Source organism: Paroedura picta, chromosome 7 (genome assembly GCF_049243985.1).
Source record: "Paroedura picta isolate Pp20150507F chromosome 7, Ppicta_v3.0, whole genome shotgun sequence".
NCBI lineage: Eukaryota > Metazoa > Chordata > Lepidosauria > Squamata > Gekkonidae > Paroedura > Paroedura picta.
Window position 1 is genome coordinate 50798144 of NC_135375.1, and position 24968 is coordinate 50823111.

General features: G+C 44.1%; 1 protein-coding gene across 7 annotated transcripts in view; it reads left to right on the forward strand.

The window, feature by feature from the left end:
• The first annotated feature begins 3473 nt into the window (after positions 1-3473).
• APC (APC regulator of Wnt signaling pathway) overlaps positions 3474-24968 on the forward strand; it is a 90177-nt gene continuing 68682 nt past the window's right edge. For 3 of the 7 annotated variants that reach the window (XM_077347778.1, XM_077347784.1, XM_077347785.1), the window contains exons 1-2: positions 3474-3882; positions 5269-5313. The gene's annotated coding sequence lies outside the window, so the exon portion shown is untranslated. The other 4 variants (XM_077347779.1, XM_077347781.1, XM_077347782.1 and 1 more) reach the window with 4 other exon arrangements.

Genomic DNA, 24968 nt, shown 5'->3' on the forward strand with positions numbered 1-24968 from the left:
CCACCCTCTCAGGGCGACATCTTTAGCCACACCTCCCAGTAGGTGCAAATTTAAATGGACTCCGGGGAATGGTAGAGGACAGGAAGGCCTGGAGGAACATTGTCCATGAGGTCACGATGGGTCGGACACCACTTCGCACCTAACAACAACAACAACAATTGAAGAGACTATTAATTTTTTTTAATACTGTGTTTTGAATAAATTTGCAAGGAATCCCACCCCTCACCCACAATTAAATCAAACTATGACATATTGAATACATGTGATATTGTTTTGCTACTTGTATTGATAATAACAAGGGATAAAATATGACATTATGATCTAATAACAATTTAAAGTACCTACAAAATACATTTGATCGAGACAATGGAGAAAGGAACTGGGTATCTACTAAAGCATGGGAAATATTGGCTCTACAATACCACTTTTAAAATTATTGTCTGTCTCCAGCCTTGGATGCAATCATAATTTTTTAAAATGCAAAGGTGGAAAAGGCTCTAATTGATGTAACTGAAATAAGTCTCTAATCTCTGCCACCAATCTCAGCCACCACGAGCCAGTTCGTCTGGGAGTGGTAGGATAAAAGTCTAATAAATAAATAACTAAAAATAATAAATAATAATTGCATTGCCAATTCTGATTTTCTTGTTAGTTTTGTTTTTATTTTATTTATTATTCCTTTTTTATTCTGCCTGCCTGGTAGACCAGCTCAGAGCAGTGCTCAGCATCAATAAAATTATAATATAATTAAAATAATACATATAAAAATAATACATATTAAATACCTCCTATTTAAAGCCATATTTAAATAACAGCAAAATCAATTACTGCTAGGGTTTCTAGTGCCATCCCCTTTGTCTGTTGCCAGATTAAGATGTAGACATGGGAGTGTTTTTTTAAAAGGGGGTCCATTAGATGTGATGATTTAAAAGAGAGGTAAATCTGCAACCAGAAGAAGGAATACCGCCACTATTCCTATGTTCATGGACCATAGTAGTCTTATAAGTCTAAATGTCATGAGTAAATGCTTGGAAATACTTCCCAGGCATGCAGCAGGAAAACAATAAGGTAAATCAAGCAGATGAAGGCAAATAATAGTTTCAAGAAACTGAGCTGTTGTTTGTACTACTACCTCTTCATCCAGGCACTTCAATAGTATAAATAGCAATAAACCTTATAATCTCTATTCTGTTGCCACTGGCAAATATAGCTAGCCCTTTGGAATTTATTTGAGATAATTCAGTGGTTCCCATACTTTTTCAGGCTCTCACCCGCTTGGCTCCCAGGCCACATCCCTAGTGCCTCCCCCCCTCCCCATATAAATATATACACTTCTTTCCTGGTGTTAGGTCTATTGCAAATTCAAAACACACTATATTGCCTACACTTCTGCTTTGGTTGTTGTGGAGCAGCCATATTTTAGTATGGAAAAACCATATAAGTTCTTCGTAAAAATCATTTGTAAAAGCCACTCTGAGTCCTCATTGGCGGTAGAAAGAGAGAGGGAGGGAGAGAGAAGCAAGTAGCAGAAAATCCAATGACCAGGAGGAACCAGCCTCCCAAAGACGGAGACTTTGAGGAACTTTGCCAACCCTGGGTTAAGAAGTTCCTGAGACCTGCGGTGGAGCCTGGGAAGGACAGAAGGAAATGAGCTCATCAAGACCATGCTCTCATCCAGCCCACCTTCAGGAAGCTAAGCTGAGTTTGCTGTGGTCAGTATTGGGATGGGAGACCACTAAGGAAGTTCAGGGCTGCTACTACCTAGAGGCAGGCAATGGCAAGCCACCTTGGAATGTCTCTTACCAGGAAAATGCAGCCACAGCAGGAAGAGTCTGCTACTCCCCTACTGCCCCCAAATTCCTCACCGCCCCCTAGAGCCTTCCACAACACACAGTGGGGTCTATTGCCCACTTTGGGAGCCCCTAATGCAATTAGTTCTGGCTCCACAATAAATATATTTCCTCCACTTTAGTTATGTAATCATATAATCTTTCACATTTTCCCAGTTTTGCTATAAGTATTGTACATGTTTTAAGATGAGCTGTCATTCATTTTACGTTCTACCATTTGCAGCTGTACTTGGTAGCAAAACTCCAGGAATACAATGCTATGCATGATTAGTATTTTTTTGGTGGGGTTGCTTTCAAGTCACAGCTGACTTATGGTGGTCCCACAGGGTTTTCAATGCAAAAGATGCACAGAGATGATTTGCTATTGCCTGTCTTTGCATCATGACCCTGGTTTTCCTTGAAGATCTCCTATCCAAATATTAGCCAGTCAACACTGCTGAGCTTCTGAGATCTGAGGAGAGCAGGTTAACCTGGGGTATCCAGGTCATGCCCCACTTAGTACAGGTAAGATATTAAGGCCATACATATGCTAACATGTGAATCTGTGGAATTGGGCTGGAGTAACTCTACACAGGATTGCACAGCACCTTAGAGACTGGAATATGTATCTTCTAATTTTTTATGCAGTGTTCAGGATTAATTGCAATTTCTCATGGCTCATGCCAATTAATTTCTAGTAATGGCTTTGGGCATCTCTTAAAAATATTTTGATTCAAAAAAATCTGGAAACAATATTTCTTCTCTGTTCAAATATAAACCATAAATTGCACCAAACAATTCCCAATAAACAATTCCTTTAAAAAAATTAACAACTATAGATGTTTTTGTTTTATTTATTTTTATTTTCATAATCTGCTCTCCCTGGAGGCTCAGGGCAGGACTTTGCTAATTTAACTGTCCAAACTACAAAGAATTTAGGAAACAATTTTCTGTGCAAGGCAAGAATGAGATTAACTGGCTTTTGAGCATTTCTCATAGCTCCAGATTCCAGGCAGCAAGTATATACAGCACACTAGGAGGAGGATGGATTGGGCCTATGTCAACCCAAGCTGATGCAGTTTTTTTTTGCAACATTTAAATATGCAAAAAGTTACTCATTGAATCAATGAAAACCTACTAAGAATGGTACGCGATAGAAAAAGTGAGAAAGATCTAATGAAGTTTCACGAAGGTCTGGAATGTATAGTAACATGCACACGCACACACCCCTTTACAAATCCTATGCAAGGTCCTGCGTCTACTGCTTTGGACAGCGACAGAAGGGGGATCCCGGTCACTTCAGGAATACATCCGTGGCTCTTTGCCCCTTGCGCCCCGCCTCCTGCGTGCTTAATCTCAAACGCGGCAAAGGGCAGACTAACTATGCAAATTCCAACCCTCGCTACCGAATGGCTTCATTGTCAAGCGCCGGATCCACCCCAGTCCCGCCTCGCCAGCAGCTGTTCTCGCAGCAGGTGTGAGAGGCTGTGAATGAGACGCCACATCGCTTCGCGCAGGCGCCATTGACTTCTCTCGCCCCCCCCCCCCCCGGCCGGTCTTCGGCAAGCTGCCCGAGCTCCGTTGTAGCTGGGATTCCCTCCCCCGCACATGCGCTTTCTGTAGTCTCCAGACAAGATGGCGCCGTAGAGGCTAGTCCGGGAGCTGAAGAGAGGGAAAAGGGGGCGGCGGCAGCAGCAGCTGCTAAGTAGGACCGTGCCGAGGGAGAAGAGGCCCGGCGGGCGGGCTGAGCGGAGCAGGGCAGCAGGCGGGCCTCGCCTGTGCCCGCTGAGGAATGAGGCGCTGGGGCGGCGGGATGACCGGGACCAGCCCCGAACCTTCCCCCCGCTGCTGCTGCCGCCGGCGCCTCCCCCTGTGAGGAAGGGAGCGTGTCCCGCACGGCCTTCACTGCGGCGCCCCGGATGCGCGAGCGGCTGCCTTCTCGCTTCCCCGCGGGGCCGAGTCCCCCGAGCATCGGCCGCGACGGAGGCAGCGGCGGAGTCCCGGGAGCGGCAGCCGTGGCGCTGCACACAGTGGCCAACGACCGCGAGGGCAGGTGAGTGTGAGGTGCGGCTCCAGCCCCCGGGCAGGCAGGCAGGCAGGCAGGCAGACCCACGCCCCCTCCGCGGGCAGAGCGCCGCCATCCCGGCACTTCCTCTCTCGGGCAACTGGAGTCGGAGCTTTAGGGCGGCTTTTGAAGGGGCGTGCCTCTTTCAGAACCTCCCACCTTCTCAGGGCAGCAGACCCCATTGTCTGTGTGACTTCCTTGCATCCCTGCTCGGGGACTCTTATTTCAGGGAAGAGACAGGTTAGTCTCCCTGTATCGAGTATTGCTGGTAAGCCAGAGTCTGGGCAAAATTTGTGGCCTTAAAAGTTTCCTGTAGTGTACTGTTTCTGGGTTGGGATTCAACGTGGGGAGGAAGGGGAGGGGTTTTCAGTGCGTTAAGGTTATCAGGGTTGGTGGTAAATGTATCGCAAGAGGGAAAACTTGCATGGGTTCCCTTACAAGTAGTAGAATGTGGAGCCAGGAGATGAGAGTCCAAAACATAGAACAAATCCCATTCGTTAGATTCTGGTGGTAGGAAGTTATGGCTTAGAGCAGTACCTGTTCATATGAAACAGTTTTTGGATTTGAAAAACGTAGTTCTGAAACTGACAACTATATATCAGTTATATACACACATGCTGCCCCGTCTTTATAGGCCAGGATCTGTACCCTACTTGTTTAATGGGGAGGTCCTTCTTTTATTCTTAGTAACTTATTAATACCCTAAACTTCTTGCTACACTTAATACATCTCTTGGCAGAAAGATTTTTTAATTTTTTGTCTATTCCTAGCTATGGTGGATCTGTGTCAGGGCCTGTTCAGATGTTACAAGTGCTGTTCCATGCTTCCACATGGCAGCAGTGCCTCTAGGTCTGTAACATTTGAAAGCTGACTGTTTACTTAATGTAGAGTAGCTTGATTTTGTGGTGCACTTTTATACCACGTTTGCAGATTTTACTGATAGTAGGAGAGACAGTATAGAAATTTAATAAATAATACTTGATGCTGATGTGGAGATATTGAGCCAACCAAAATAATAAGCAGTCTTACAAGTCATAGCACTGATACCAAGCAGAATCATTTTCAGGCTTATGACAGAAAATGTAATGCTTGAATAAACATTCAGAAATAGTGAATAAAAATGGTGACTAGTTGCTGTAGATTAATCCTGAGTGGAAAGAGATTGTGGTAGATGACATAAATATCAACAATTCATTATTCCAGGGATATCCATTATTCCTCATGCCAATACATATTTTGATTATCAGATGGAATGAAGATGATTGTTAACTGATTGGCATTTGTAGACAGGGAGGGTTGAATTCCCAATTTTGCCATATTTTGCCAGTCTTTGAGTTGCTGTTCATCCATCCAATACTATTTTTGTCTGTTCAGATATCGAGCTGTATGGAGACAAGGGGAGTCTAGCTTTGCTTCTTGGTGAGTGATCTCTGCTGCTTTACTTTTACTGATCTTCTTTGGGACAAGAATTGTTGCAATGGTAGTGTCTGCTTGATTAACTTTTATTCCTATGTGATTATTCTCTGTTTTAGTTCATGTTATGAATTGTGATAAACACCAGTGAATCTGAGAACAATTTGAATTTGTTCCTGAAACTTCTAGAGCTGCTATTAGAGATTTTCAAGATTTGTAAGCCATGATGAACCTGATTGTTGGATGCTGGATCTGCATTATCTTGCCATAGCCAATAATGAGATTTCTGTCTACTTCCTATCTGGGAAATGAGTCTATGTGGAAGGAGTTGTGAGAATGACTGAAAGAAGTTCTATGTGCTATCACAAATGATTAATAATAGATGCTTAAGCTTGCTTTTATGTTACTCTTCTTCCTTGACACCAGTAAGTGGCTGTTGATTATTTAAGGAAATTCTGTGCTAGTGGCAGATCTCCTCAAGATGGCTATTACTGACATAGTTGATTCTCCTTTGTTGGGAGTATGTGTTTGGTAGGCTGATCTAAATTTTGAAGCAGGCTTTGAATGTTTCCATATGGTGGTAACCTTCCATGCACAGAATGCAGTAGGTAGACTTGGGAACAGACATTCAAAACAATGTTTATTTATTTTATTTATATTTATATACCACTGCTCTCAAATGTTTTGTGGTGGTTTACAAGATCAATAAAATCCTCTAAAATAGCAGTCCCCAACCTTTCTCAGGTCGGGGACAGCCGACGGCCCGGGTGCTGCGAAAACGTGCACACGCAGTTGCCGCGCATGTGCGTTTTCGCCACCAGGTGGCGCTAACGCGCATGCGCGGCAACTGCACATACACGTTTTTGCCACCAGGGGCGATACGTACGTGCGTGCGTGGCAACTGCGCACATGCGTGTTTGCGTCACTGGCGTGCCGGCGGCTGCACCTGCCTCTTCCCTTCCTTCTCACTGCAGGCGGGTGGAGGCAGGCGTGGCTGCCGGTAGCCCGGCACCGTGGCCTTTGCAGCCCGGCACCGGGCTGCAGACCGGTGGTTGATGACCCCTGCTCTAAAATACCCCATTAATACAATAACATAATAATAGTAACATAACAATATGGCGGACAATAAAATACCACCCATTCCCCCATTCAGCATGGGTCAAACTCTCTTTCTACCGGGAAGCAAGGAACCTAGTTGGCCTCAGAGATCCTCAGATGGCAACAACTGGGTACTGCTCTGGCCTTAGCCATACACGGAAGAGCTCCATCTTGCAGGCCCTGTGGAAAGCTGACAACTCCAACAGGGCCCTTAGCTATTCTGGGAGCTCATTCCACCAGGTTGGGGCCAGGGCTGAAAAAGCCCTGGTCAAGGCCAGGTGTATATCTCAGGGGCCTGGGACAACTATTAAATTCATACCCACAGAGCGAAGAGCCCTGCGGGGGCATAAACAGATAAGTGGTCCCGCAGATAGATAGGACCCAGGCCGTGTAAAGCCCTAAAGGTTAAAACCAAAACCTTAAATTTGATCTGGAAGCAGACTGGTAACCAGTGCAGGTGGCATCGCACCTGCTGGAGATGGGCCCTCCGAGATGTTCCACTGAGGACCCTTGCAGCTGCATTTTGTACCAGCTGCAATTTCCAGTTCAAAGCCAAGGCCCGCGTAAGGCGTAGAGCGAGTTACAGTAGTCTAGTCTGGAAGTGACGGTTGCATGCAACACTGTAGCCAAGGGCAGGTAGGGTACTAGTAGCTGTGCTTGGTACAGATGAAAAAAATGCCATCCAGGCTACTTTCGTGACCTGAGCCTCCATGGAAAGGGAGGCATCAAAGGTCACCCCCAAATTCCTGACTACTGGTGCCAGTGTTAATTTCACCCCATCCAGGCATGGGAGGCATGCTTCCTGGTCCTGCCCCCCTCTACCCAGCCACAAGACCTCCGTCTTGGGGGGGTTGAGTTTCAGGCAACTTTGCCTGAGCCATCCATGTTCATGATGGTAATAGCAGAAGCCTAATGGTCATCCTCAGCCGACCTTGAAATAATTCTAATTCAGTGAATTTATGTATATGGTGGATTTGGAATTTAGTGTGTGTGGTGTTTAAATACTGTGAACTTAAATTAGATGACTTTGGATCAGGAGCATCCAGATACCTTCTGGTTTGACAGCCACAATGATAGAAACCCTTTGGTAGAAAGGTGGAGTCTGCCCCATTTTACAGAATCTTCTGTCTCAACAACGCTGAAAAGTAAATAATGCTTTAAACAACTACCTCAACATTTATGATTGCACAAGTATATAAACTATATTAGAAATATCAAATAATATTAAGAACTATGCAGAACTTAGGTATGCTGGGAGTGCTATAATGCTATTCAATTCAGTTATGCGAAGAGACTGCCAAGTGACCAAAGAGTCAGGAAACAGTAGTTCAGTAAAGATCATAAGGTCCCTTAGCATATTCTTACTCTTGCATGTGTTTCCTCTTGAAATCCTGTTTTTATTTCCCCTTTAGAGAAGGCTCCATTACGGATGCAGATATTCATCCCAAGGGAGTTACCATCTTAACTGAATGGGTTTTTTTTAATAGAAGAGTAACTATGATATGAAACTTTCAGGAATGTAGAATTATTCTTGATTTCTGCAAATTGAGAACATCTGTTGTCCTGGAAGCTTTACTCGTCATGCCTTTCAAATAGGTTATGTTTACAGGAAGCAAAATTTAAAAAGTATTGTCTACTGCCTTGTGTACACTCCTGTTGACTACCCCAAAAAAGACTGAAGAGCAAAAATATAAATAAAAATTAAGTTCACTATTTAGAATCAGTACAATTTTAACATATTAAGTATTCTTTAACAAATAAATAATAAAGGCTATTTAATATGTTTAGATTGTATGGATTCCAAAAAAGTGGACTTGTTTTCGCTCCTCAACCATTATTTTGGCAAGGTTTGTGTTATTTGTGCAGATATACTCCCCCCCTTTCCACATAGTCTCATTATACATAAGAAACTCTTCAAAGTTACAGCTTTAAAAAACCTTTCATTTTTCTTTCTGTATTCTATTCATTTGGTTTCATTGATTTTGTACTGGTTATGTATTTTGGATTAGTAAAGAATTGACCCAGAGTTAGACAGATGTACATGTAACCTGGAAACCAAATAGAAGCGTGTTGGAATTGTATTCTTCAAACTTCATTAAAATGTAAATAACTATCCATAGTTTATTCCTTCCTTTAAACAACTGTGTTGCAGATAACTTATTAGAGGAAATCCTGAACTATGATGGTTTATAGGCCAGTCACACACATTCTAATGTAGATTAAAGATTTACCTCATGAAAAGATACCTTCATACCATTTGTTATCCTAGTGATTGATATATTCATTTATGTACTTTATTTCTATCCAAACTTCCCTGCTACATTTCAAGTCAGATTATTACAGAATATAAAAACAGCACAAAACATAAAATAAATAGTGCAATATAAGATGATTCTGTAATTTACCCTGAAAGGAATACCCCTTTTCTTTTCAGGTTTTCTCTCTCTTTTTTGCCCAAATAGTAGGATTGCTTTTAACAGACATCTGATGTTTTATTTGGCACAACCATAAAAGTATCCTAAAATAGCTGTAGGATCCGGAGGTGTAGTGCATTTTCTGATACCTCTGCCTAAAGTATAATGAATTTGTCCTTCATGAAAATTTGCTGGTGGTTTTCATTGTGGTTGTACTGATGTAATATCCTGGGTGGGCTCTCTTGTGAATGTTGTATTGCATGGTAAGAATCAATACAGTAGTCAAAACCAGTCCCAGCGTTTTTGTGAGCCCTTAAAGAAATCCCCCCCCCCCCCCCGTTGTCAGTCTTCACCTGGAAGAAGTGAGCTGTGCAAATTGAGAATTTTCTTATGCTGTCTCTGATTTTTTGGGGTGCTCTGTTGAAAGTGAGAATTTTGGTGCTGTTGGGTAAGTGGGCCCTTTTCCAGTCCTCAGAGCATGGACAAATGCCTGCCCTTATAACCTTATGAAGCCAACCCTGGCAGTTTGTCCTCCTACAAAACATACACTTAAGGGAGACTCTTCCCTCCCCAAAGAATTACTTGGAAATTGTCTGAATGTGGTACTTTATTTAAATTGACAATTTTCTGTTTTTATTAGCAATGTTAAGAATTGCCGTTCTGTTAGACTTGTAAGATATTTGAATTAGTATGGATTTGGTGGTTTCCATGAAAGTTCGGATGCCAGTTCAAGTGACAGCTTTCTAATTAAATTCTAAATGTCATTGTTAGACCTTGAGAACTGGACTTGGTTCATGAAGCTTTTTCCAAAAAAATGTTTCAAGTGCAATAAATTGAAAAGAGTGAATTGAATGGGAAAGGAGTTCTCATCCTCTTTAACCAATGGATTTGTGTACTGCTTTATTTGCATGAAAAAGTAGATTTCTGTACATGGCTGTCTTTATTCTTTTCTCATTTACTGGGGAACAAAATGTCTTGACTCTTTAGCTCTTAAATAGTGCTTACATTCGTTGACAAAGTATTCAGTAACCTTGTTAGCTTGTTAATAATACAAAACAATAAAAAGTAGGGTTATTTTTATATGGTTGTGGTGGAATATATGGTATTGTTTTTATCTTAATAATTTAATTTTAAAATTGCTACTATTACATTGCTTCTAAGGCACTTGCTTAGCTCTAGTGAACAGTCAACGACAATATGATTCTTTAGGAAAATATTTATTATATACTTTTATATAAATTGTATATATAGCTTGTCTGGAAAAAGAATGTTTAGTTTTTCCTTAGGCTTTCAAAATTGTGTGTTTGGAATTTTTTAAATGACAAACTGACATACCCTTTAAAGTACTATATTGTAATAATGGCTAGGGCAGTCTCACTTAACCCATTATTGATTCCTACTCATTGTTGCTTATTGTCATTTAGACAGTTTTTAATCCATATGAGAACCTGTCCTCTTATCCCCTGACTGCTAAGTTTATTCAGGAGTCTTTGGTGAGGTATCTTGTCAAAAGCCTTGTGAAAGTCCAGGATCTAATTTGTATTGGGTTACCGCTGTCTGCATGCTTATTCACTTTCTCAAAGAACTCCAAAAGGTTGGTGATGCAGGAATTCCCTTAGCCGTAGCCACTTTGATTTGCCATCAGCAGGCTTTGTCGCTCTATGTTCCTAACAAGTCTATCTTTGAGCAGTATGACTCTTTCTGTTTATATCATTCATATGTGTTGACTTGATCTTGTTCTAGTATCTTTCTGTACAGGATTATTTAATGCAGTATCTATGAAAATACAGCAGCCCTGTCTAGAACTGCTTAGGAGTGTAGGATAGAGCAGCTATTGGCTGAGAGTAAGCTCATACTTTAGAGCAGCCTTTCTCAACTTGCTCAGGCTTTAAGAAATGACAGAAGTGGCACAATTGTGCAGGAAAATATGGTTTTGGGGGAACAAAAATACAAGGACTTTAGTAAAAGGTGAAAAATTTATACGATCTGAAGAGAAACCAGAGTATACATTTATGTACTATGGAGCACTAAAATACTTCATTAAAAAGAAAAGACTGATCTTTTTCTGTTTTCTGTTTCCACATGCTGAAAATATACTTCAAAACAATATGAAACAAAAACTGACAAGAGAATTTCATTTGAACAAGGTCTTTTGAAATAGAGGAGGCTAAGTTAACCCATGTAGGCAGATTCTAGCTTGCCTTGCTCAGATAAAAAAATGATAATCTTGATAACTGCCAGAAGTTTTATTGACTATGAGTAATAAGTTACCGTCATACCCGTCTTAATACTTGTAGCTTTTTGACCAAATATACTCCTGAGGAATTTAAATGAAACTTTGTAGATACAGGTCATTCAAACTATATTCTGTACCAATGTTACTCTTACATTAGGAAAAATCTTGTCTTTAAAAAAATAAAAAGCCATAGTTACAGTCCAATCCTTGTGATAGATCAGTTGTTAGTTTTGTAAGTATTATACATAATTTTAGTTGTGATTAACATCAGGTTAGGAACTTAATGGATTCGTGAAATTTAGAAGGAACAGAATATGTCAAACTTTAAGCAGACCTTGACTGTCACCATTTAGCCTTCAGGTGTGGTGATTCGACACCTGAGGTTGTTGATTCCTGCTTTATAATAAAATCCTGAAAATCTTAGTAATAACTATAGTTCTCATATCTTTTTAAAGCCAGGATCCTATAATTTAAATAATGATCAGAATCTTAAGTACTGTGGATGCCATGTATTCATGGGGCTGTAACATTCTGTTGCTTTTGTGAAACCTCTTATATGTAACATGGTAATGATGTGCTGTTTTGGGGTTTTAACCAACACCACCTTCACACATTTAGATTTTATTTTTATTTTTTTAAGATTTCAGGGTTTTTTCCCCTGCAAATTTCAGGCATTGTTCAGGTTTGTAGAAACATCTGTCTTGTCTGTTCACTGCTCCAGTCACCAGATTTAAATATCCTGATATTTGCCCACTTTTGCTGTTATTTATTTATTTTATTTATTTATCTTTATATTTCTATCCCACTGCTCCCCCAAGGGCTCACGGCAGCTCACAATAAAACCCAATAAAAACTTATCAAAACCAATAATTAAACTACATAAAACAATCCAAGCACGGCGGTAAAAACAGGGGTGAGGGATAATTCCCTTCCCAACACTAACCTTGGGATGGATGGGGGCTGATGACCTCAGTCTACCTAATGGCCCTGCTAGATTTCAAAAGTGGGGCAAGGCAGGGAGGGGGGCCAGATGCACTCTTGCACGCCGACCTCAACCATAGACCTGGCAGAAAAGCTCTGTCTTACAGGCCCTGCGGAATGCTGGAAGCTCCTGCGGGGCCCACAGCTCTTCCGGGAGCTCATTCCACCAGGTGGGGGCCAGGACCGAGAAGGCCCTGGCCCTGGTTGTGGCCAGGCGTGCTTCCTGGGGGCCGGGAATGACCAACAAATGAGACCCCACAGAGTGTAACGCCCTGTGTGGGGACATAGGGCGAGAGACGGTCCTTAAGGTATTTGGGTCCCAGACTGCGGAGGGCCTTGAAAGTAAGAGCCAGCACCTTAAACCGGATCCAGGCAGCAACTGGCAACCAATGCAGCTGCCTCAGCACTGACTGAACATGGGTCCTCCAAGATGTCCGAGTGAGGACCCTAGCAGCGGCATTTTTCACCAGCTGTAACTTCCAGATCGAGCCTAAGGGCAGGCCTGCGTAGAGCGAGTTTCAGAAATCTATTCTGGAGATAACTGTCGCATAGATCACGGTGGCCAGATGTTCATAGGACAGGTAGGGCACTAATAGCTTTGCCCGGTGAAGGTGGAAAAACGCCTGGCTAGCTACCTTCTTGACCCGGACCTCTAATGTCAACGAGGCATCCAAGGTCACCCCCAAATTCCTGGCCGGTTAGAATACATGATAATTTAGAAGTAAAATAGCATAATAGTTTCAGTAGGATTCCTAAAGGGATAGTTTCATATAAGTACAGTTCTTTAAAGTTCCTTAAATAGACCTAGCCACAAAAGATTTTATTTATTCACTTGCCCTAGGCTAACAGCTTCCATCAAGAAAATGGATTTTTCTTAACCTCCACAGTACCTCATTCACTCTGTTCACCCATCAGCTCTCAAATACCCTTACATACAAACCTTCTCTACAAACCCATTTAACTCCACCCCCTAAGGTGCAACTACGATCCAATCATAACATGTCACCCAATCAAATGCCCCTTCTGATTCTAGTGTTCATCATTTTAAACAACACCCCACACATTAAATCATTAATTAAATCATAGAAATAACAAGCAAAATATTTTATAGAGCAAAACACGACAGGGGTTTTCAGCTTCTTGTTACTGTCAGTACCCCCTCCCTTCCTTGAACAGCTCCCTTGAAGTTCAAGGAGCTGTTTTTGGAATGAAAAACTAGCAACACACAGTGTGTGTTCAGAAGTATAGAAGCATGAGCCGGTTTGGTGTAGTGGTTAGGTGCGGACTTTTAATCTGGCATGCCGGGTTCGATTCTGCACTCCTCCACATGCAGCCAGCTGGGTGACCTTGGGCTTGCCACAGCACTGATAAAACTGTTCTGACCACCAGTGATATCAGGGCTCATTCAGGGTGTCTGTTGTGGGAACAGGAAAGGGAAGGCGAGTGTAAGCTGCTTTGAGCCTCCTCCAGGTAGAGAAAAGCGGCATATAAGAACCTACTCTTCTCCTCCTCCTCCTCCTCCTCCGGATCTTGTTCAACCTGAGTTGTAAAGTCTCTTTCTTGAGGCAAGAGAATGATGTTGGCAATACTTTTGGAAATGTGTTGCTCTTCTTGTAAGACTTGTTTTGCTTGCACCTCCAGATCGGTTATCCTCCAGATGGTTTAAGTCTGTGTGGATATTACTAGCAAGGGGCCTCAGATAAGGCAGGAAATGCCCCTGTGTTCTTAATCATCACTATCATCTATCTGTCTGTCTGTCTACCTATCTATCTACCTATTTTTGGCCTGCCACTCCCAAAATGGCTCGTGGCGGGTTACAACATAAGTAAAAACCCCAATAAATGTACCCCTAAAATGCCCAACTATTCAAAGCACACACAAAATCAGTATACAAGATGTCCAGAAGTGGCGGAAACTACATAAAAACTAACCTGGCCCACTGTTAACCATGGGGGGGGCAGAAAAAGGGGTTGCTGACCAATCATCCGCTGTAAGGGTAACCCAGGGGGCGGGGTTCAGCTCTTCCTTAGCGCGCTGGCCTCAACCATAAACCTGGCGGAAGAGCTCCGTCTCGCAGGCCTTGCGGAATGCCAGAAGCTCCTGCAGGGCCTGTAGCTCTTCTGGGAGCTCATTCCACCAGGTAGGGGTCAGGACGAAAAAAACCGTGGCCCTGGTGAAGGCCAGACGTGCTTCCTGGGGGCTGGGTATGACCAACAGATTTGTACCCACAGAGCGTAAAGCCCTGTGGAGGGGACATATAGCGAGAGGTGGTCCCTCAAGTATGTGGGTCCCAGACCATGCAGGGCCTTAAAGACTAATACAAGCACCTTGAACCCGGATCCAGGAAGCATCCGGTAGCCAATGTAGCTGCCTCAGCACAGGCTGGATATAGACCCTAGGGTCCCTAGCAGCCACATTTTGCACCAGCTGTAACTTCCGTATCAAGCCCAAGGGCAGGCCTGCGTAAAGCGAGTTACAGAAATCTATTATATGTACACACATGCTTGTTTTCTGTCTTGTACTTTTACCTCAAATTCCCTGCTTTATTTTCTGTATCCAGGACACAGAAATAAAGTCACAAGCTGGTTAAGTGCTTGTCTCCTTTCTATCTTTTTCTTTTCTCTAAGATTTATTGTACCGAACTGGGCGCCTTAAGTACATCAGTCTAAAGGTCTCTTTTTTACTCCTGGTCTCAGGTTAAATTGTTTTTACAAGCAGGAGATGATCTTGCTTGGCACAGGAGCAGATTTGGATAACAGCCTGTTTGGGAAAGCTTTTGGAGTAACTAGATCTGCTTGTTTTGAATGAAGGGAGGTTATTTTTTCAGATCAAATGAGGAGCTTGGAAGTGCTTATGGTCCCCAGCATTGTTGTTTGAAAAACAAATTGTTATAGTGAGCAAAAGTGCCTTCTACCAGCTCCATATAGTTCACTAACTCTCCTTTTGTTACAGTTAGAGTGATGGTCCCCAACCAGCGTGAAGGCCCTGGCACTGGGTCACGGCTCCCTGCCTCCGCAGTGCCGCGCCGGGCTGCACATGCGCGTTTGCGTCCGCGCATGGGCCACAGAGGGCCACACATGCGTGTTTGCATGGGCCTCCGCAGGGCCGAGCCGAGCCACACATGCATGTTTGCGCCCGCGCATGAGCCACAGAGGGCCACACATGCACGTTAGCATGGGCCTCCGCAGGGCCGCGCATGCACGTTTGCACCTGCGCCTTGGCCACAGAGGGCCACACATGCGCGTTTGCATGGGCCTCCGCAAGGCCGCGGAGTGCCTCATATGCACCTTTGCGGCCGTGCATGGTGCAAACTCGCATGCATGGCATGCACGGCCGGGCGATCGCTGGTCTGCAACCTGAAAAAGGTTGCGGACCACTGAGTTAGAGGACTTAGCCACATATTAATTCATGAAAGCTTGCAGTTGGATTGCTTCATGTGGGGCCTTCTGGGAAACATAGAAACGTCAACTGGTGCAGAATGTAGCAACATAATTATTATGGGGAACTAGCCAACAGGAACACACCTTATCTATTTTAATACAGCTGTATTAGTTGCTAGTTCATTTCAGGGTGCTGTCTTTAACACTTTAAGCCCCTCACAGCCTGGGACTTGCATATCTAAAATATCGTCAGTTACAGTCCATCTACTCTCCCACTAAGGGTCACCTGCTTGGTCTCCACCAGAGTCTGCTGCTTTTAAATAGGAACTCGCCGTTTTATGGAACAGACTAGTAATCAAGCCCGCTGCAGGGGAATGCAGCGGGCGCTAGAACCTTACAGTGGTCTTCGGCGTGCTGGTCTGCGGCTCCTTCAGCGGTGGCGGCGAGCTTCTGGCAGGCTGGTCCGAGGGTCCACTTCTCGGCGCTCTCGCGGCCAGGCATGGCAGCGGCCGGGGCTTCGCTCCTCCTCCGGCGCCGCCGCCTCCTTCTGCTCCTGCCGGCCGCCTGCGCGTCCCCTTCGGCCGCCGCTTGTCCGCCGATGCCGCCGCTCCTGCCCCTGCTGTTCCTGGTGGCCAGCGGGCCCGGCCCCTCGGCGGCGGCGCGGGGAGAGCCGGGCGGCGGCGGCGGCGGCGGGGGAACGGCAGGCGGCGGTGCGGCGGCAGGCAGCGGCGGCGGCGGAGGTCCGGGCTTCTGGCAGGCTGGTCCGAGGGTCCCTCGTCGTCATCGGCGAGCTTCTTTCGCGACTGCCGCCGCCGAGCTTCGCGCGACTGCCGGGGGCTCCCCCGGGCGGTGGCCTGACGCGGTGAGAGGCGCTTCGTGCCTCTCACCACGTCAGGTCAGGAGGAACTGCGAGCCGCGCTGCGCGCGGCTCGCAGTTGCTGGAGCTGGGAATCGGAGGGACTAATCGGCAGGCGCTTCGCGCCTACCAATTGGTCCCTCTGATTGTCTGTCATGAGGAAGGGTCCAATCCGGACCCTTCCTCATCATGGATTAATCCCACCTCCAGACCCCTTACCGAATTATATAGTCCGTGGCGCCCGTGGCGCCACGGGCGGTTTAAAGATGCCCAGAGGAGTGAGAGGGTGGCTTGTCTTGGAGGTTTAGAGAGGGTGTGCAAGCTTGTTGTATTTACTGTTTAATGGATTATGAATTACAGGTGCTTCTTGTCTTTTTTGGGGGGGGGTTAATTGGTTGTTAATAAACATATGGCTAAATGGCAGACATCAGGAGAGATTTCCATCAGCATTTAAAAATGCAGCCTCTGGAAATATCCATCTTCACTGATAAATTGTAAATTCAGAAATGACAATATTTAAGCCACTACTGAATAATAGAACTATCATGCGTGTATCAGGTTAAAATTTAAATGAAATAGGTGTGTATCAGTAGGAAAAGCAAAAGTTCAAAGAGATTTAATATTCTTCTTACATACATCCCAAGGGAAGTCTGCTGGTAACTTCTACTGCCATAACAAATTGCAACTGATTTATGCAATTCTATAGGGCTATCAAGGCAAGAGGCATTCAGAGTTGGTTTTGTCATTGCCTGGCTCTGTATAGCAACCTTCTGTGGTGGTCTCCCATTCAAATACTAGCCATAGTTAACCCTGATTAACTTCCAATATCTGATGAAATCAGGCTAATCTAGGCTATCCAGGTCAGGGCAAAGCTAGTGTTTGATCATTTTAATCAGCAGACTGCATCTGTATTTTCACACAGGCTACAAAAGCGAGTTCTGTATGTAAAATCTGCCTGATACAAAGTAAGCAGTACACCTGGCAGGCAGCCTCTCATGCTACGATATAACCTTCTGGGAAATGAATGAGTCCACAGGTCTGCTTTGTAAATTTGAAAAAATGTCCGTCTTTTATTTGAGAGTGACTCTTGTCCTGCTCAGACAGAATTTTAATTACTAAGTAAGAATGAAGCTATTAAGTGGTGAATTTAATCATAATAGATTAAAACAAATTACGTAATCCATCTGAATTGCGCCAAACTGCCTTGGAATTTGTGTAATAGTACATCAAAAATATACAAGCTGCTTGATAATGAAGTACACAATAGACTTTGTCTTAAGTAAAACCTGAGTTATCGCATGCATTTACTAAGATAAAAGAAAGCAGGATGTGCAATTGGCATAATCACTGCAAATGGTTTCCCCAGTATAGCTGTCCAGCAATGACTGCTTCAGTTTTAAACACTGCTATATGAGTGCACAAGAGCCTCTTGTGGCGCAGAGTGGTAAGGCAACCGTCTGAAAGCTTTGCCCATAAGGCTGGGAGTTCAATCCCAGCAGTCGGCTCAAGGTTGACTCAGCCTTCCATCCTTCCGAGGTCGGTAAAATGAGTACCCAGCTTGCTGGGGGGTAAACGGTCATGACTGGGGAAGGCACTGGCAAACCACCCCGTATTGAGTCTGCCATGAAAACGCTAGAGGGCGTCACCCCAAGGGTCAGACATGACTCGGTGCTTGCACAGGGGATACCTTTACCTTTACCTTTATATGAGTGCACAGATATATTCTTTACAATCTGTTGTGGGCATAATATATGCATTGAGGCATATAATATGGGTATTGTACAGATGCTATATACCATGAACAGTTTCCTTGACTGGGACAAAAATGCTAGCACTTAGCTGTTGGATTACAATCTTCATTTGTGTGCTGTCAGGGGGTCCCTCTGGCCAATGGGGGCCACTCTGAGTCCCACCCCCTTCTGCCTGGTGTTGTATGAGGGGGGAAGAAGGGATGTCTTCTTTGGAATCCTCCTCACTCAACTCTGGTGATTTTGGAAGAGAAGCTGGGCTAGGGTTGGTCTCCATCTCTGGGCCTCCAAAGGTCCCCTGCTCCACTCCTCCCTCTGTCCCATTCCTTCATTCTTCTTTCATCTCTCATTCTCCACACTCCTACCTCCTTTCTACTTACTTTTATTTCACTTTCTACTCACTCGCTTTCTACTCACTCTTGCTCTCTCTGGTCGTCTGATTTCTTTCTCCACCGCATTCAACCCCGTGTCTCAGGCCTGCCCCCCTTTTATCCACCCCCTCATTCCAACCCTTACCCCACCTGAGTGCACAAATCACCCTTCCTCAGTGTTCTAGCTGGCGCCACCCCTCATACTGTGACTTGGATGCATGGCTGCGCCCAGCTCTTTTGACGTGCCAGGCTAGCAGGGAGGTTTGGATGCTGCTCCAGGTCTGAGGCTTGGGGAGTGGAACTCAGCAGTGAATTCACCTCTGCAGCATCCTCGCTTTGATCTGGTTTCTTTCCTTCTCCACCAGGAGCTTCTTAACAGACATTCCTTCCCCCACCACTGGGGTGAGCCCTGCTAGGAGCAAAGAGCCTGTTCCGTGGTGCTGCGGGAGGGGGTGGTCACAGACAGGATTATTATTATTATTATATTTATATTTATACCCCGCCTCCCCCCGAAGGCGCGAGGCGGCTTACAGAACCCCGTCCCCTAAAACCATAAAATGACAATAAAAACCGATAATTTACAGTAATGGCAACAGCGATGGCGTAATCTACTCATTTGCTCTCCGCTTCCTCAACTACGGAGGGGGGTGACGCTCTCTACTGCCAGTTTGTGAGGGGGGGCTGATCTTCTTTCCGCCCGGCCTCAGTTATAAGCCTGGCGGAAGAGCTCCGTCTTACAGGCCCTGCAGAATGCTGGTAATTCCCGCAGGGCCCTCAGCTCTTCCGGGAGCTCATTCCACCAGGTTGGGGCCAGGACCGAAAAGGCCCTGGCCCTAGTCGAGGCCAGGTGGGCTTCCTTGGGGCCGGGAACGACCAGTAGGTTAGCCCCCGCAGAGCATAAAGCCCTGCGGGGGGATATAGGGCAAAAGGCGGTCCCTCATATATGCTGGGCCTAGACCACGGATGGCCTTGAATGTCAAAACCAAAACCTTGAACCTGATCCGGAAGGCGACCGGTAACCAATGCAGCTGCCTCAGAACTGGCTGGATGTGAGCCCTCCATGGTGTAGCTGTGAGGACTCTAGCAGCCGCATTTTGGATGAGTTGCAGTTTCCGGATCAAGCCCAGAGGCTGGCCGGTGTAGAGCGAGTTACAGAAATCTAGTCTAGAGGTGACCGTCGCATGGATCACTGTGGCCAGGTGTTCGGAGGACAGATAGGGCGCTAGTAGCCGAGCCTGGCGAAGATGGAAAAATGCCCGGCTAGCTACCTGTTTAACCTGTGCCTCGAGTGTTAGTGAGGCATCAATGGTCACCCCTAAATTCCTGGCCTGAGACGCGATATTAAGTTGCGTCCCGGCCAGAAAGGGTAAGCGCGCTTCCTGATCTGCTCCCCTACGGCCCAACCACAGCACCTCCGTCTTGGAGGGGTTGAGTTTCAGGCGACTCTGCTCGAGCCATCCAGCTACGGCTTCCAAACATCTGGCAAATGGATCTGGGGGGGAGTCCGGGTGGCCTTCCATGAGGAGAAAGAGCTGGGTGTCATCAGCGTTCTGGTGGCAACCCAGCCCATAGCTCTGTACCAGTTGAGCCAGAGGGTGCATAAAGATGTTAAATAATGTAGGAGAGAGCACCGAGCCCTGTGGGACCCCACAAGGGAGCCGGTAAGGGCCGGATACTTCCTCTCCCACGGCTACCCTCTGTGTCCGGTTTTGGAGGAAGGAGCGTATCCAGCGTAACGCTGTACCCCTTATCCCCGTACCGGCAAGGCGGCTCGCTAGCAGCTCGTGATCGACCACGTCAAACGCGGCCGACAGATCTAAAAGAACTAGCACAGCAGAGCCACCTCGGTCAAGCTGGCGACGGAGGTCATCCAACAACGAGACCAACACAGTCTCCACCCCATGACCAGGGCGGAAGCCAGACTGATATGGATTGAGTGCCGAAGTATCTTCCAGGAACGCTAGGAACGCAGCCCTTTCCACCACCTTACCCAGGAACGCTAAATGCGCTACTGGGCGGTAGCTTGCAGAGTCATGTGGGTCCAGGGATGGCTTCTTGAGGAGAGGGCACACCATCGCCTCCTTCAGCACCTCAGGAAACTCCCCCAACTGGAGAGAGCAGTTAACAATATCCCTGAGCTGCTCACCTATCCGTCCATCCCTCCCCTTAAGGAGCCAAGACGGACAGGGATCAAGGGGGCAGGTGGTTGGATAAAAACCCTTTGCTTTTAGAAGTATGCCATTCTTGTAGACATATCTGTAGAAGTGGATAATTCCTATTTCACATATATTTATTACTTTTAAAATGCCACTGAAATTTGGCATGAAAAATCTGTTGTAATACAAACATTTCAAGGTATTTATTTATGTATTACATTTATATACCACCCTCCCCTAAGGCTGGGGATTTCTATAAAAGCTGCCACTGAACCCAGAGAATTAAAGATCTGGAAGAGATTTTAAGGTCATATCATTCAACTTCCAGCTTTAAGGCAGGTTCCAAGAATTTACATAGAAAGGTTAGGTAGATTGTCACATTCATGTATGAGACAGTGTTGTGTAGCGATTTGAGTATCAGACTAGAATATGAGAGAATCAGGTTTGAATCTCCACACACTCCCATGGAAGCTTGCTGGGGGATCTTGGGCCAGTCACGGAAAGGCTAATTTACCTCTCAGGGCTGTTGTGAGAATAAAGTAGGAGAGATGGGAATGTGCAGTGGATTCCTGTTGGGCAGCAAAGCAGGGTGTAAATGAAGTAAATAATGTCCAACAGCTGAAAGTGCTGAATTAAATTAGTATTTTCTATTTATTTATTTTATTTTTCAATTTGAAGGCTTCCCTTCTCCGAAGTACTGATTATTTTCTGTAGCAACGATCAAATGTCTATGCTGTTGTTAGCATAGCTCAGCATTTAAGGTGGCAATAGTTTATTGTAATATGAGTTGTTTGGTTAAATGGGATAAGATTTGGTGCATGTCCATTTGCTATTACTTGATGTATCTACGCACCTTAAATATTGTTTGCCGTTTTCCTTCAATGCATTGCAAAGGTTGCTGTCCTTTCCTAGTTACCCTCCCCATAACTCCTGCCAGATCTTTCAGGCAGAAGATTGGCAAGAGTCAGGGTGGGTAGGGAAAAAAAGAAGCACTGGATGTGAACTAGAGTACGTTACATTCTCTAGTGTGAACTGAGCTGGCTGGGCTGGGCTGGAAGCTGGGAGCACACGTGACTGGAATGTGTCTGTATTGGTTCTGGCTCTAGCGCAGCTGGTGAATACAGGAGGGGACTGGGTGTTGAAGACTGAATGGAGGTGCAGTTGGTGTCGGAGATGGGGTAGGTGAATGTTAGCGTTACATTTCTCTTAGAAACAAGCATGGAGCATTTATCATGACATCATTGTTCCATTTGGCTACGGGGTGACAAATGCTGGGAAATAGCCTGATCTTCCCCCCCCCCCTTTCTGCTTCTATAGAGAGAAGCGAGGAAGTGATTCCTAAGGTTTTGATCCATGTTTTTGACAGAATGGGAGAAGGAGGTGAGGGTGAGTAGAGAATGGGATAAAAAAAAGACTCTCTTGTAAACCGAAATGGTTGTTTTAAAGGTTTTAAACGTATGAGAGGGGAGAATAGTATCTTAGGAGACGGATAAAGGTCAAAAAAGAATGAAATGGATTCATTGCTTGGAGGAATGAACGCTTGAGCCCATTGAAACCTCCCTTCTCCCTCCTCCTCCATCCTGTCAGTAGCAGCAGCAGCCAGATAAAGGGACACAAAGCAGTGGAGGAGATGCCTTGATTTGAATCTAACAACCCCACAATGCAAGGTCTGTGGGGGAAGTATGAGGAAGGTATTGTAGAGAATGGACTAATTGTAACTTGGGGAGATTAAGATTTGTTTTTGCATGATATGCATGATATTACAAAGCCACTAACACTCCCTGCTTGAAAATGCTGCAAAATCCCAATGCCTTTGTTGGTGACGGATGTATAGCTGGCATTTCTGCAGTTTACTGCAGCAGTTTTTTGCTCCTTTACTGAAAGGAAAAAGCTGCATAGAGACGAGAGCTTGTGCTGCACTGCTGCACCCAGAAATGCAGTGAAGCAGTAGGGCTAAGTGACTGCCACTGCTTAAAAAATTAAAAGAAAATGCTGAAATGGAAAATAAAGAGAAAAGGACAACAGTATCTACCCAAACCTTCTGACTTCATCTAGTCATCATCAAATGAGATACTGGGAGTTATTCAATCTTGGGTACTATTAGTAATCTTAATAAATTATGTATAAAGTAGTGGCTCCTTTCTTTTTTCTTGTCAAATGCAGCTTTTAAATGTAATAATTAAGTCAGTTTTAATCAATCATGACTATTGAGGGAAATTAGGATTTTTATTTAGGCAGAATCCAAAAAAGTACTAAACTTGAATTATTAAAATGGAAGAAAAATTAAATTCATAGTAAATAAGAAGCAGGAATCATTTTATGGACACCTTTCTTTTTCTGGGGATGAGCTCCTTGAGTTGTGTGCTATATTTAGTTAGAGCCTAGAAATGATGAAGTCAGAATTGTAAGTTTTATTCATTATGCAAATCACTTGTAGTCTTTCATGACTCAAATAATACCCTTGCTCACTAAAAAAGATAATATAGCTTATACATTTTATATGTCCAGGACTTCTTCTTAGCATGTAAAATGTTTTAACAAAGCCTTCAATTTTACAAGTGGACTTCCAATTTTTATTTTTTATTTTATTGGTAGTAGGCCTCTGAATCCTTAGCCTTCCTTATAATGTTTATAACATATGGTAGAAGCATAATAAGCATTTATGTGGCCTGCCTGAAAAAATGATTTAAATAAAACTTCTTAAATTTTGTATCCTTTGTTAAGTGGAGTATTAGCTAAAATGAATGTGTATCATCATTTTTCATTTATACTGGAATAAAAAGTCAACCTCTGGTTGGCAGTGTCTATCCATAAAAATGTTTGTTTCCGTCCCCCCTCCCTCCCCGCCCCAGTAGACCTGGTGGAGAAGAAGACAGAAAATTTGAATTAAGCTAAATCTTTTCATTGATTGTTCAATGTTGACTATCTATAGAGGCATTTTATTTAAATAGTCTTGAATTACACATTTTACTGTAGGCTACATGAAGATTTGCATGTCAATATGATGAATGTTACTGATCTTGTCTTGGATGAGTGAGTAGGTTAGAAACTTACGTTATAACAATTAATTCATATATAACAATGGGAAATATTTGTAACTGGTGTTTAGTTCAGCTAGGTTTACCTTATTGCCTGTTTATGAGGATCCAATTGATGGATTTCCCATTATGACATGCTAAAGTCACTGTGCTGGCTCCCTTGTGATCCTGAATTAATATTCTTTGTAATTTACTGCCACATCATCTCATTGTATGAATCATGTCTTCATGAAGAAGTAATGGGGAGATTATACTTTTTTCTTGAACTGTGTTTTGTTTTGTCTCAAAAAGCATACTGTTAATATAACATAGCCAAAATGCAATCCTAACAAGTACCACACCCTTCTTAGTCCAGACTTATAAAAGAATATAATACTGCTTAGGATGGCACAGTTTATGGTTGTCTCTCCCTTCCCCTCAGTAGCACTTACTAAGGCAAAATTTTAAAAAGCATGATTTGATTACTTTGGAGAGTCTGAAACCAGATATTGTATTATGATCACTTATCTTTGTCTTCACTCACACTGTCCCCCCCCCCTTCCTGGCAGCAACCCCCGTTGCATAGTCCTATTGCCTTTGAAAGTAAGGAAAAGAACATTAATGCAGTTTATCTATGGAAAATAGTGGAGGGGTGTGTGGTGTTATAGAGCTCAGTGCTCTCTGTATGGGGAGGCAGCATGGGAAATTGAAATCCTGCAGAGGTAACAGCTGTACTACAGATTGTCTTTCCTCACTGCAGAAATGCAGCAACACAATATAGCTGCCCTTACTCTGACTGCAGTTGGTGCCACAGGAGAATCAAGGGAGAACAGATGTTGTGGCTGCTAGTCTGTGTTTGTGCTGTCTTCTCCCCATGCCTCAGGAGAGACAGAGAGTTCACATGCAGCAGCACTTGCACCCCAGCTGGTTGATTAGATGCTGTTTTTACTCATTGCAGTTGGCTGGATGAGTGCCCAGTTACAAAGTTGTATGATGGGATAATTAATGCTTAAAGGTTGTAGATTTTTAAAAATTTGCTTTCAAAACTGAAAAAGTCTTGAAATTAGGTGTATAAAGCAAAGCTGGCAACCTGAGTTTTTAACCAAGCTAGCAACCTTCACCATACTGTTTGAAATGCTTTGATAAAGCAAATTTAACCATGTTTCCTTTTTAAATGTACTATACTTAACAAGTAGAAAACTTTCATTTGTTGTGTTGTTGTAATTTGTTCCTTTTAGCTGAACTTTGAATCGTAAAGTAAGATTTGCTTCAAATTGATGTAAATAAAATTCTTGTCTGTGTCAGTACTATGTCTAAAATAGGGCTCAAAAGATCCCAGGTGCCAGGGAACCGTGGGAGTTAGTATGGGGGGCGGGGGGCTACTACTTTCAGTAATACTATTGC